Source organism: Oncorhynchus mykiss, chromosome 17, assembly GCF_057628025.1.
Source record: "Oncorhynchus mykiss isolate SJ-2025 chromosome 17, ASM5762802v1, whole genome shotgun sequence".
NCBI classification, from domain to species: domain Eukaryota; kingdom Metazoa; phylum Chordata; class Actinopteri; order Salmoniformes; family Salmonidae; genus Oncorhynchus; species Oncorhynchus mykiss.
The window spans coordinates 66,669,984-66,681,216 of record NC_143038.1 but is presented as its reverse complement, the minus strand read 5'-3'; the positions used below and the strand labels follow the sequence as shown (position 1 = coordinate 66,681,216).

Sequence of the window (11,233 nt, the reverse complement as noted above, 5' to 3'; positions counted from 1 at the left end):
CAGGGACCTCAGGAATAGTGAAATTGAACATTCCTGTCACGGGATAATTGTGTAAAAGTGTTACAAAGAAAGAGTTTAAAAATCTGGCACTGCAATTAAGCTATTAGATTTGCCTTGCTCCCTCCAACAGTCAAACAAATAGTGAGATTTAGAGATTTAGTTCATGAAAATAATACAAAGTAATATAGCACGTTACTTTTCATTGTAAAGAAACGTTATGGTCCCTGGAGGAGAGAAGTCATTCTTGGCAGGTGTGCACTGCCCTTCTGCCAGCTCTGTGGTGGATTATAAAACCAAGCAAGTGTGAGGGAGGCAGGGTACCTGCCTTCTAGTCAGGGCCTTCATTCAAGCCCTGAGTTGCAGGTTGGTATTTATTGTCATGAATCTTGTCCTGGAGGCAGCTCTGCAGAGTGGTCACTAGGTGGCTCAGCCACAGTCATAAAATCTGATATTAAACCTAACCTTAACGCTAACCTTAACCATACTGCTAACCCTAATGCTTAACCCTAACCATAAATTAAGACCAAAAAGCACATTTTAGTTTTCATTAATTTTTACAATATAACACTGGCCCATCTAGCGGAAATCACTCAAGTTCTGCCTCCAGGGCAAGATTTATTTTTATTTAACTAGGAAAGTCAGTTAGACCAAATTCTTATTTTATAATGAAGGCCTATCCCTGGCAAACCCTCCCCGGACCCGGACGATGCTGGGCCAATTGTGCGCTGCCCTATGGGACTCCCGATCACAGCCGGTTGTGATACAGCCCTGGATCAAACCAGGGTCTGTCATAATGCCTCTAGCACTGAGATGCAGTGCCTTAGACCGCTGCGCCACACGGGTGCCGATCATGACAATAAACATCAACCTGCCCCTGAGGTGAGCACACCAAACAACTCCACAAACAATCAGATAAAATTAAGTAGTACAGGGAAATAATATGTACTGTAGGGGCCAATGGGTTATTTATTTAGTTATTTTTATTTAACTGTTAAATTGAGCCATTTTGTTCACGTTCAGCATCACTCCATCAAGGGAAATATGGTATCTACATATATTTCAGGATGTTGTGTATCCCTGGAAATAAACAGAATTAATTTGAAAACATAGCTTGTCCATTTGGGGTAAGTTGAGCCGCTTACACATTTCTGTAGCTTACCGCTTTGGCTCAATTTACCCCACTCTTCCCTACCTGTTGTAACGGCTGTTGGAAGGAGAGGACCAAGGTGCAGCGTGGTACGTGTTCATACCTTTATTTGAACTGAACACTGAAATAACAAAGAGAACCGAAAGAGTTCTGTCTGGTGCAGACACAAAAACAGAAAACAACGACCCACAAAACACAGGTGGGAAAAGGCTACCTCAGTATGGTTCTCAATCAGAGACAACGATAGACAGCTGCCTCTGATTGAGAACCACACCCGGCGTTGCCAGAACTGTTTTGGTTCCGTTCGTTCTCTTTGTTATTTTTGTTATGTCAGTGTTCAGTTCAAATAGAAAACATAGAACACAAAACATAGAACACAAAACATAGAATGCCCACCCCAACTCCCGCCCCGACGAAACCAAAATAGAGACATAAAAAGGATTTAAGGTCAGGGACAGTATTTAAGGACAGTAGCCCCCCAAGGGTGCGGACTTCGGCCTCAAAACCTAAACCTATAGGGGAGGGTCTGGGTGGACATCTATCCGCGGTGGCGGCTCTGGTGCGGGACGTAGACCCCCCTCCACCTTAGGCTTGGCCCACTTAGGTGGCGCCTCTGGAGCGGGGACCCTCGCCGCCGACCCCGAACAGGAGGGCGAACCTGGCAGCGCCGGACAGGAGGGCGACTCTGGCAGCGCCGGACAGGAGGGCGACTCTGGCAGCGCCGGACAGGACACAGGCACAGGACTCACCAGGCTGGGGAGACACACTGGAGGCTTGGTCCGTGGAGGAGGTATAAGATAGACCAGGCTGTGGGGGAGCACTGGAGATTTGGTGCGTAGCCTTGGCACCACTCTTCCAGGCTGAATGCCCACTCTAGCCCGGCACGTGCGGGGAGCTGGAACAGGCCACACTGGGTTCTCCTGGCGAACTGGGGAAACCGTGCTTAGAGCCGGCGCAGGATATCCTGGCCCGAGGAGACGCACTGGAGGTCTGGAGAGCAGGGCTGGCACCACCCGTTCTGGCTGGATGCCAGCTTCTACCTGGCAAATGCGGAATGCTGGCACCGAGCACACCGGCCTGTGAATGCTCGGCCGAGACACAATGCACATCACCCCATAGCACGGGGCCTGACAGGTCACATGCTCGCCCCGGTAAGCACGAGGAGTGGGCTCAGGTCTCCAACCTGACTCCGCCACACTCCCCGTGTGCCCCCCCAGATTTTTTTGGGGGCTGCCTCTTGGGCTTCCTTGCCAGCCGTGTTCCCTCATATCACTGGTTCCTTTCTCCTGCTGCCTCCGCTCTCATGGCTGCCTCCACCTATGGGAGGCGATCCCTTCCAGCCAGGTTCTCCTCCCATGTGTAGAATCCCTTGCCGTCCAGAATGTCCTCCCATGTCCTTTCTTCCACACTGCTTGGTCCTTTGGTGGTGGGTAGTTCTGTAACGGCTGTTGGAAGGAGAGGACCAAGGTGCAGCGTGGTACGTGTTCATACCTTTATTTGAACTGAACACTGAAATAACAAAGAGAACAAACGGAACCGAAAGAGTTCTGTCTGGTGCAGACACAAAAACAGAAAACAACTACCCACAAAACACAGGTGGGAAAAGGCTACCTCAGTATGGTTCTCAATCAGAGACAACGTTAGACAGCTGCTTCTGATTGAGAACCACACCCGGCCAAACACACAGAAAAAGAAAACATAGAACACAAACCATAGAATGCTCACCCCAACTCACGCCCTGACCAAACCAAAATAGAGACATAAAAAGGATCTCTAAGGTCAGGGCGTGACACCTGTGCAGTTAATTTCATGAACCAAAACTTTTTGCAACCCAGAAAATAGAGCACACAATACACCAAACATCGCATTGGCAATGCAGTGTCTGTTAGAGAATGCTCGCCTGTTTGAGTCAGCTGAGCTGCGTCACATTTGAAAACATAGAAATACCGCCTTTTGTTCCCGCTCTAGAAAAACGACCAAAAGCGTTGTTGTTAGATAGATGCAGTTTTAATATTTGGTTGCCCTGTCAAATCTCGACAACATCGACTACTGGATGTACATAGTAGTTGCATGTCAAAAACATAACGATTAGGCCTAATTATCTATTTCGGTTTTCAAAAATGATAATCTAACATCTTTATTGAGGCAGGCGAACCAATTGTGTCTCACGTGTTTATTGTAAATCTTCTTGAGCGTGAAGATGAGCTATGTCTGCTACACACTTTTGAGCAGACTAATCATAACATATTCTTATACATATTCAATGTTTATAGGATTAAGGTATAACTCCAAAACAAGTAAACTCAGTGGACTTCAAGTCTGAAATGAAATTAAACTTAATGTAGCAGGTGGTCGAATCGACATAGCCTAAATCAAAAAGAATACGAGCACGATTTAATAAGTGCATGGCGCACTCTTTCTTGGCATGTGGTGTAACTGCCTTCTGGTAATTGTGAAATATTTGCGCTTTCTATCCGGTTCTCAGCAGAGGCATTGATACCAATCCCTTTACCAAAATGAAATGTGCATTTTGCTGCGTTGCATTATGATCAAATGAATTCAGTGGGCGCTGAGTGCACTCCATCGATTGGACATTGCTGTCTCCATTCCGCGGGCATGCGAGGTTTGCTTTTCAGTCATCTTCATTATCAGGAAATGTCAATATATGTTGTTTAAACACATTAAGTGACTGTAGTATAAAGGCTACTTTACGTCATCGGTCAATTTGACTTATCTGTAATCAGCAGCAGGCAACTAAAGTTAGGCGAGTCAAGACTTTCCACTGGACAGCGCTCCAGCGGCTTTGGGATCGAGACAGCCTACTCAAACGCATGGATTTCTTTGGGATATTTCAAACGATGGATGGAGCTCTTTGGAAGTAAGGTCGATGACATTCTTCAAGTAATCTACACAATATTACAAACAGGAACGACATTTTTCTTGATTCTTACATTGACACGTTTGTGCATTGGATATGGGTCAGTTCACACCGAGAAGATTCTGCCAGAGCAGACCCGGTAAAGGGGTAAGTAGCCGTAAAATGGGTCAACTTTGAAATTCAAATATAAAGCAGAAGATAGACAAAGGCAAATTATTCACATTTCCGCACGCTCAAGCTCTATATGTGGTTGTATAAAATTAACTGAAAGTAATTATTTAGACAAACGGAAGTGTTGTAGCCTAGGAGTTTGTGTAGCCTAACGATTTTTACTATAATAACACAATTGCAAAATATAGGCACATACTTGCAGAGAAACGTCGAGATCTCATTATGTGGTGTATGTGTATCCTGAGAAGTGCAACACCACGAATACTGAGGCACGCATTGATTGTTTTATGCATAAAGGTGCAGCGTGTGTGTGCAGGTCTGCACCCGTAGTCCACACGGAAATGATGCGGACTGCAGAGCAACGAGATGTTTTTGTCAGGAAGCGAACAAACTAAGTTATGTTGCTTCACGTATGCTTTTGTGGGGCAAACAATGTTACAATTGATCGAATATATCTCGCGACTGATATCTACAATTATTTTGAGCCTCTGTGGAAGTGCATGAGCAACTGAATCTCTGCTATTCAGACGAGTTAGAAATATCACAGAATGTGAGGTGCCTTCTAAAGAGCACGATACCCCCCCACCATCTGCATCCTTGCAATAAATTCGATACGCCGGAGAAAAATCCCGCGGGGAAAGCAAACGGTGTGTTAGAATTATTTTCCCCTCTAGATGCTCTACAGCTGTGCAGCATCCTCTTGGCAATCCGAGAAAACGATCTGGAGACACACGTGTCAAATGGAATGGAAAACTATTAACTGACAGACCTGTCAATTGAGAAGAATTGTGGTGGATATAGGTAGTCATAAAATGAACACCACGGATAGTCTGAAGGACTATTCGGCTGCACCATGCAACAGCTTTTAGAAGTTTTTACATTTCTCATTGGAAATGTTAACACATTGGGTTTGCAAATGCATTTTCTTACTAACCTCACCCTATGATAATTCCAATGTTCAGTGGAAGTCAGCCTTTTATGACCAAGTATTCTTAAAGGTCCAATGCAACCGTTTTTATCTCAATCTCTCAAATGTATGTAGCTAGGCGGTCTGAAACCGCTCCGATGCAAAACATGCTGACATTTCAGGTGGTCTTTTCAAACAGCCCTTACACTAAAAATACATGATCAGAATTTTCACAATTTCAGTTTTTTTTTTTTTTTTTTTAAATGTTTACAATTGTATAAAAAATATAACACAGAAATACCTTATTTACATAAGTATTCAGACCTTTTGCTATGAGACTCGAAATTGAGCTCAGGTTCATCCTGTTTCCATTGATCATTCTTGAGATGTTTCTACAACTTGTTTGTAATCCACGTGTGGTAAATTCAATTGATTGGACATGATTTGGAACGGCACACACCTGTCTATATAAGAACTCACAGTTGACAGTTCATGCCAGAGCAAAATCCAAGTCATGAGGTTAAAGGAATTGTGTCGAGGCACAGATCTGGGGAATGCAACCAAAACATTTCTGCAGCATTTTAGGTCCCCAAGAATAGAGTGGCCTCCATCATTCTTAAATTGAAGAAGTTTAGAACCACCAAGAATCTTCCTAGAGCTGGCCACCCGGCCAAGCTGAGCAATCGGGGGAGAAGGGCCATGATCAGGGAGGTGACCAAGAACCCGATGGTCACTCTGACAGAGCTCTAGAGTTCCTCTGTGGAGATGGGAGAGCCTTCCAGAAGGACAGCCATCTCTGCAGCACTCCACCAATCAGGCCTATATGGCAAAGTGGCCAGACTTAAGCCACTCCTCAGTAAAAGGCACTGGACAGCCTGGTTTGGGATGAATTGGAATGCAGAGTGAAGGAAAAGCAACCAGTGCTCAGCATGTGGGAACTCCTTCAAGAATGCTGGAAGAGCATGAAGCTGGTTGAGAGAATGCCAAGAGTGTGCAAAGTTGTCATCAAGGCAAAAAGGTGGCTACTTTGAAGAATCTCAAATACAACATATATTCTGATTTGTTTAACAATTCTTTGGTTACTACATGATTCCATATGTGTTATTTCGTAGTTTTGATGTCTTCATTAGTATTCTACTATGTAGAAAATTGTAAAAATAAAGAAAAACACTTGAATTAGCAGGTGTGTCCAAACCTTGGACTGGTATTGTGTGTGTGTGTGTGTGTATATATATATATATATATATAACACAGAGAAATCACGTTTTTGACAGCACAGTCCCTTTAACATGATCATTTTAAATAAGATGGTGACAGGCATATACACTTGAAATGGCCAGGTCTTATGGAAGATGTGGTAAATATCAGAACATTGGTTTCTGCAGAGGTTGCATTGGAATATGACCTCTGGGGAAGTGAACACTGCCTTGAAAGTCAGATTACAGTAATGACATCATGATATTAATAATGCCGTTTCCATTTGCAGGATATCTATACCTCAGGCCTCTCTTTGTCTGTTTAGGGTATAAGATAAGCTCTGTTCTATCTTTCTGTCAGCTTGCCTTCAAATCGGACCGCTGACATGATTGCTTCCAAATGTGCACATTTCTGCAGATAATTTGTTTCTTGTTTTTGACGAACGTACAGTTAAAGGGGAAAAGTACTCTACATATCACTGGGTTAATTATCTTAAGAGGCTGACTAAGCACAACATTTTTTATTTAGATTCAATTTTGCCCACTCTTTGAGGTTCCCCTGGATAGATTTGATGTCTTCCGTTATTGGGTTATTCCTTCTGGCATGTTCTTAATGAACACAGCCACTGGTAGCCTAGCTACATGATGCTAGACAGATAGAGAACACATGTGATGTGAGCAGATCCCAGGGGGATACAGGTTGTGTGTCGTAGGCTACTGTATTAATGCAACACGCTGCATGGAAAAAGAGGTGCAGGGCTCAAACAGCCTTAGATTTACTTTACCCTGCGTTGCTCTGCTGCTCCCCCTCTCTGTCTCTCTGTCTCTCTGTCTCTCTGTCTCTCTGTCTCTCTGTCTGTCTGTCTCGCTCTCGGTTGGTTTAACATGTGCACACTCAGCAAGAGCCCTCTGGGTAGCCCACTGTTCTTAAGTTTCTTTAATATGCCATGGGGCAGAATGTAAGCAGCTATGGAGTAGATAGCATTACTCTATTCTATACCAAGTTAATAATGTATGGCTACATGCATAACATATTATGCTGGTTCTTAATAGATGGTGTTATTGCTGTTTGACATTCCAATCTAGTTTGGAGTGGTCATGTGTCTAGGACATCCATTTATTTAAAGTGAATAAAATCACAGTAATCAACATTTAGTATGTTATCGAAATACCAAGTAGAAACAACGGTAGCGTATTTTGAACAGAGTGGAGAGAGTGGTTCATTGTTGCTTAAAATTGATTTTATATAGAAGATAAAGAAAAATTGGAGGATGGATTTCCAAAAAACAGCCCAATGACTTCCCCTGGAGCGATGTTGTTCCATCTGTAACGAGTTTGGTTGGGAAGGAAGGGGACTTCCATTGGGCTGTGCAGCCTATCACGAGCCCGAGTTCCAGCTTCAGTCTCCTCCCGGCAGATACCATCTGCTCATTGGAGGCCCTGTCCAAGCAGCTCTGTGTTGGTATAATGGAGAGATGGGGGGAAGGTGGGGGGGGGGGGGGGTGGAAGAGAGAGGGAGGGTTGGTGGGAGAAAGAGAGGTGGAGAGAGAGAGAGAGGTAGCTAGAGAGAGATGCAACACTGCACTAGACTGACTCATACTGGCAAGATTTGTCTGTATGGCTCCCTTGGAAGTTCCGTGAACATGGCATTAATTCATAAGGGTTCTGTGTCAGAAGTTGAGTTTTCTGTAGGCATCGACTCCTAAAAAACACTTTGACCATTCCATATTGCTACCCAGGTAAGGTTTGTGGAATGCAACAAGCCCAATGCAGTCTTGATCTCTGTCTACACAATCTGTGATGTAGAGTAAACTGCTCATTCACTATGAACTAGGCAGAATGTCCTGACTCCTGAGAGGATTCATTAATTCATACTACTAACAGTGGATAAAGAAAAGTAACCAATCTGTCTATTCAATAGACACAGTCAAGATCTGACATTTATAGAGGAAAGAGGAAGTTCATCAGTTCTGGAGCCTTATGGTTACAGTTTTTCAATTGGAGACGAAAGACGTAAGAATTGTATTTATTAAATTGTGCTTAAACGTACCTAGATATAGCAGAACAGCCATTATCAAATGTTTGGATTGCATATCTTTAAGTGGTTGCCTAATATGTGGCAATGTAATAAATTGATTCAAAGCGCTTAAATTCATCATGTGTGTCTATAGAGAAGGTCTGTACAACAGTAGACCATGTACATTAAGCAAGGCCAAGATTGAAGTTATGTGAATATCTGTCTCAAACACAGCCAACCACACACGCGTGCATGCACTCACGCTCGCTCGCTCTCTCACATTGTGACAAAGTGCAAATCTATCTCTCTCTCTCTCGCTCTCTCAAACTAAATATATGCAGAATAGAAAGGTCCCCAAGAATGTTAAGAGTATATCCTGAGTCATTGTACGCAAAGCATTCTCCTAGGGCTGACGGGTGAGAAATGGACTGTGAAATGAGTGCACTTAACATCCCCTAACTGGCTGAATTATACACATCACAGAAGCTTAAGTCATCACCCTGCCTCTGCCTCTCAACACTTCCCCAAGTCCCCTTCACCTTTAATACTGTCAAATAAACATTCAGAGCACATTTCCACAGACAACCCCGCACAAACGTGGAGAGGAGTTGTTTCTGTTGAATTAACTACAACCATAACATCAGGTTACAACACATTAACACTGACAATGGTTGAATTTAGAGAGCAGCAAGATGAAAAATAAAATACTTCCCTGATAGCAACACGTGTGTCATATCAATCTCAAAGGAAAAGATGTCCTGAAATGGAGTCTATTTCACTGCTCTAATGCAGCAACAATCGTTATGTTTACATGCCAAAGAACATGAGCTAAAATGAGAGCCGTGGCTGAGCCACTGATCATAGCATTTTCAACAGTGCAGTTCAAGAAGTGTTAAGAAAATATTTACCAAATAAACAAAAATAAAATAAAAAAAACTATCAAAAAGTTGTTATCTTTTTATATATTTTTTATATCTATTTTTTTTTAAATATATATATTTTTTCTTAACTTTTCTTGAACTGCACTGTTGGTTTAGGGCTTGTAAGTAAGCATTTCACGGTAAGGTCTACACTTGTTGTATTCGGCGCATGTGACAAATAAAGTTTAATTTAATTTGATTTGATATAAGCCCTGTTCTGAATATCCCCTTTCAGTCACACTTTCCTCTCTCTGGCAATTCACTGTAACACATTTTCTGTGACATGGATTTTGATTGGATCGTTTGCCATGCATACACGTAATTTGGTTGAAAATGCTTGTGCCGTCGCTTGTTAGCCATCTGAAACCATGTCATCATTCGATCCTTGCAGTATTTTAATTGCATGCAATAATGCAATAAAATAACCCACGTGGGAGTCATTTTCATAGGCACTAAGAATAACAACTCAACCTGATATTTTCTAATATTTTTTATTTATTTCTGCTCTCTAAAGAGTGATGAAAGAAATGCTAACTGGTGTTAAAGGGGCAGTTCAACGATAACAAAGAGGTATCACCCTGCCACTTTTTGAGTAAACAACTGAGGGACGGGGCCGGAGAAATGTAACCACTCTCAAATGAATATCCAGAGCTACAAATGCCAGGAATGAACATCCTTGATATGAAGGTGATCGTTCTAACCATGTTTTAAAGCTAAATAGTGTTTGTTTACTACCACACTGTTTATAAACAATGGAGTAAAACAAGCTTATATTTTGGGTTCTGATGGGGTATGACAGTTGAAGTCAGCCCAAGAGGCATTTATAAGTTATATTCTTCAAGAATCAGTGGTTATATATCATTAATTAAAAGTCCAAAAATAGATGTAGTAATCGCATGTTAAGATTAAAGGTTCTCTATTAGCAACAGTGTCAGTCACCCAGAATAATTTACCATTGTGACAGAGTGCAAATCTCGCTGTCTCTCTCTCTCCCTGTCTCTGTGTCTGTGTCTGTGTGTGTCTCTCTGTCTCCGTCTCTCTCCCTGTCTCTCTCCCTGTCTCTCTCCCTGTCTCTCTCCCTGTCTCTCTCTCTGTCTCTCTCTCTCCGTCTCTCTCTCCGTCTCTCTCTCCGTCTCTCTCTCCGTCTCTCTCTCCGTCTCTCTCTCCGTCTCTCTCTCCGTCTCTCTCTCCGTCTCTCTCTCCCTCTGTCTCTCTCTCTCTCTGTCTCTGTCGCTTTCGCTTCAATTTTAAGGTGCAAGTTAGCAGGTAACTATAATTATTACCTCAGACGTCATGATTAGTTATGTATGGACCATTACCTGGGGAGGGGAAGGAAGCTCACACATCACTCATCCATCCAAACCTTCCAAAATGGTCTCCTCCGCTCTGAAATAGATGTACCTTCTGTGATAATATGGGTCTGAGGCTGGAGCTGGATCCGGGGCTGGGGATCGGCAGGCTACATGATGGTGTTGGGGTTGGAGACATAAGAGGACAGGCATTATTTTTTATGATGCCTTCTGATGATTCATTGAACTATATGAGCAGCAAGACTGATTAGATTGTATTCCTTCTTCTCCTTACCGTGGATGACAGGATGACAGCTTCGGAATGAGGCCATATTCAGATTGGATCTGGACTGGACAACATGCACGTATACTCACACACACACACACACACGTACACACACACACACGTACACACACACGTACACACACACGTCCACACACACACAACACACACACACACACGTACACCAGCTACGCTGACGTGTGCTCCAAAGTTAGACAGACAAACACACACTCTGCTGCAAATACACAGTCATGCTCATGGTGCTGCTTTGCTGTGATTCATTCAGTCACAGTGTTGCACAACATTGCACAGCCATTGGTCTACTTCACAGTGATCTAAAGTGATCTACAGACACAGTGGGACTGTATGACGGAACCACACAGCCTTTGCCATCTGTCTATTCAATAGACACAATCAAGATCAGA

The 11,233-nt window shown here is 43.1% G+C and overlaps 1 protein-coding gene across 1 annotated transcript in view; it reads left to right on the top strand.

Moving 5' to 3' along the window:
- Positions 1-3,543: 3,543 nt before the first annotated feature.
- The window catches only part of LOC110494726 (metabotropic glutamate receptor 4-like), a 273,107-nt gene continuing 265,417 nt past the window's right edge, over positions 3,544-11,233 (top strand). Inside the window, exon 1 of the mRNA XM_090206402.1 lies at positions 3,544-4,172. The gene's annotated coding sequence lies outside the window, so the exon portion shown is untranslated. The remainder of the gene's footprint in view (positions 4,173-11,233) is intronic.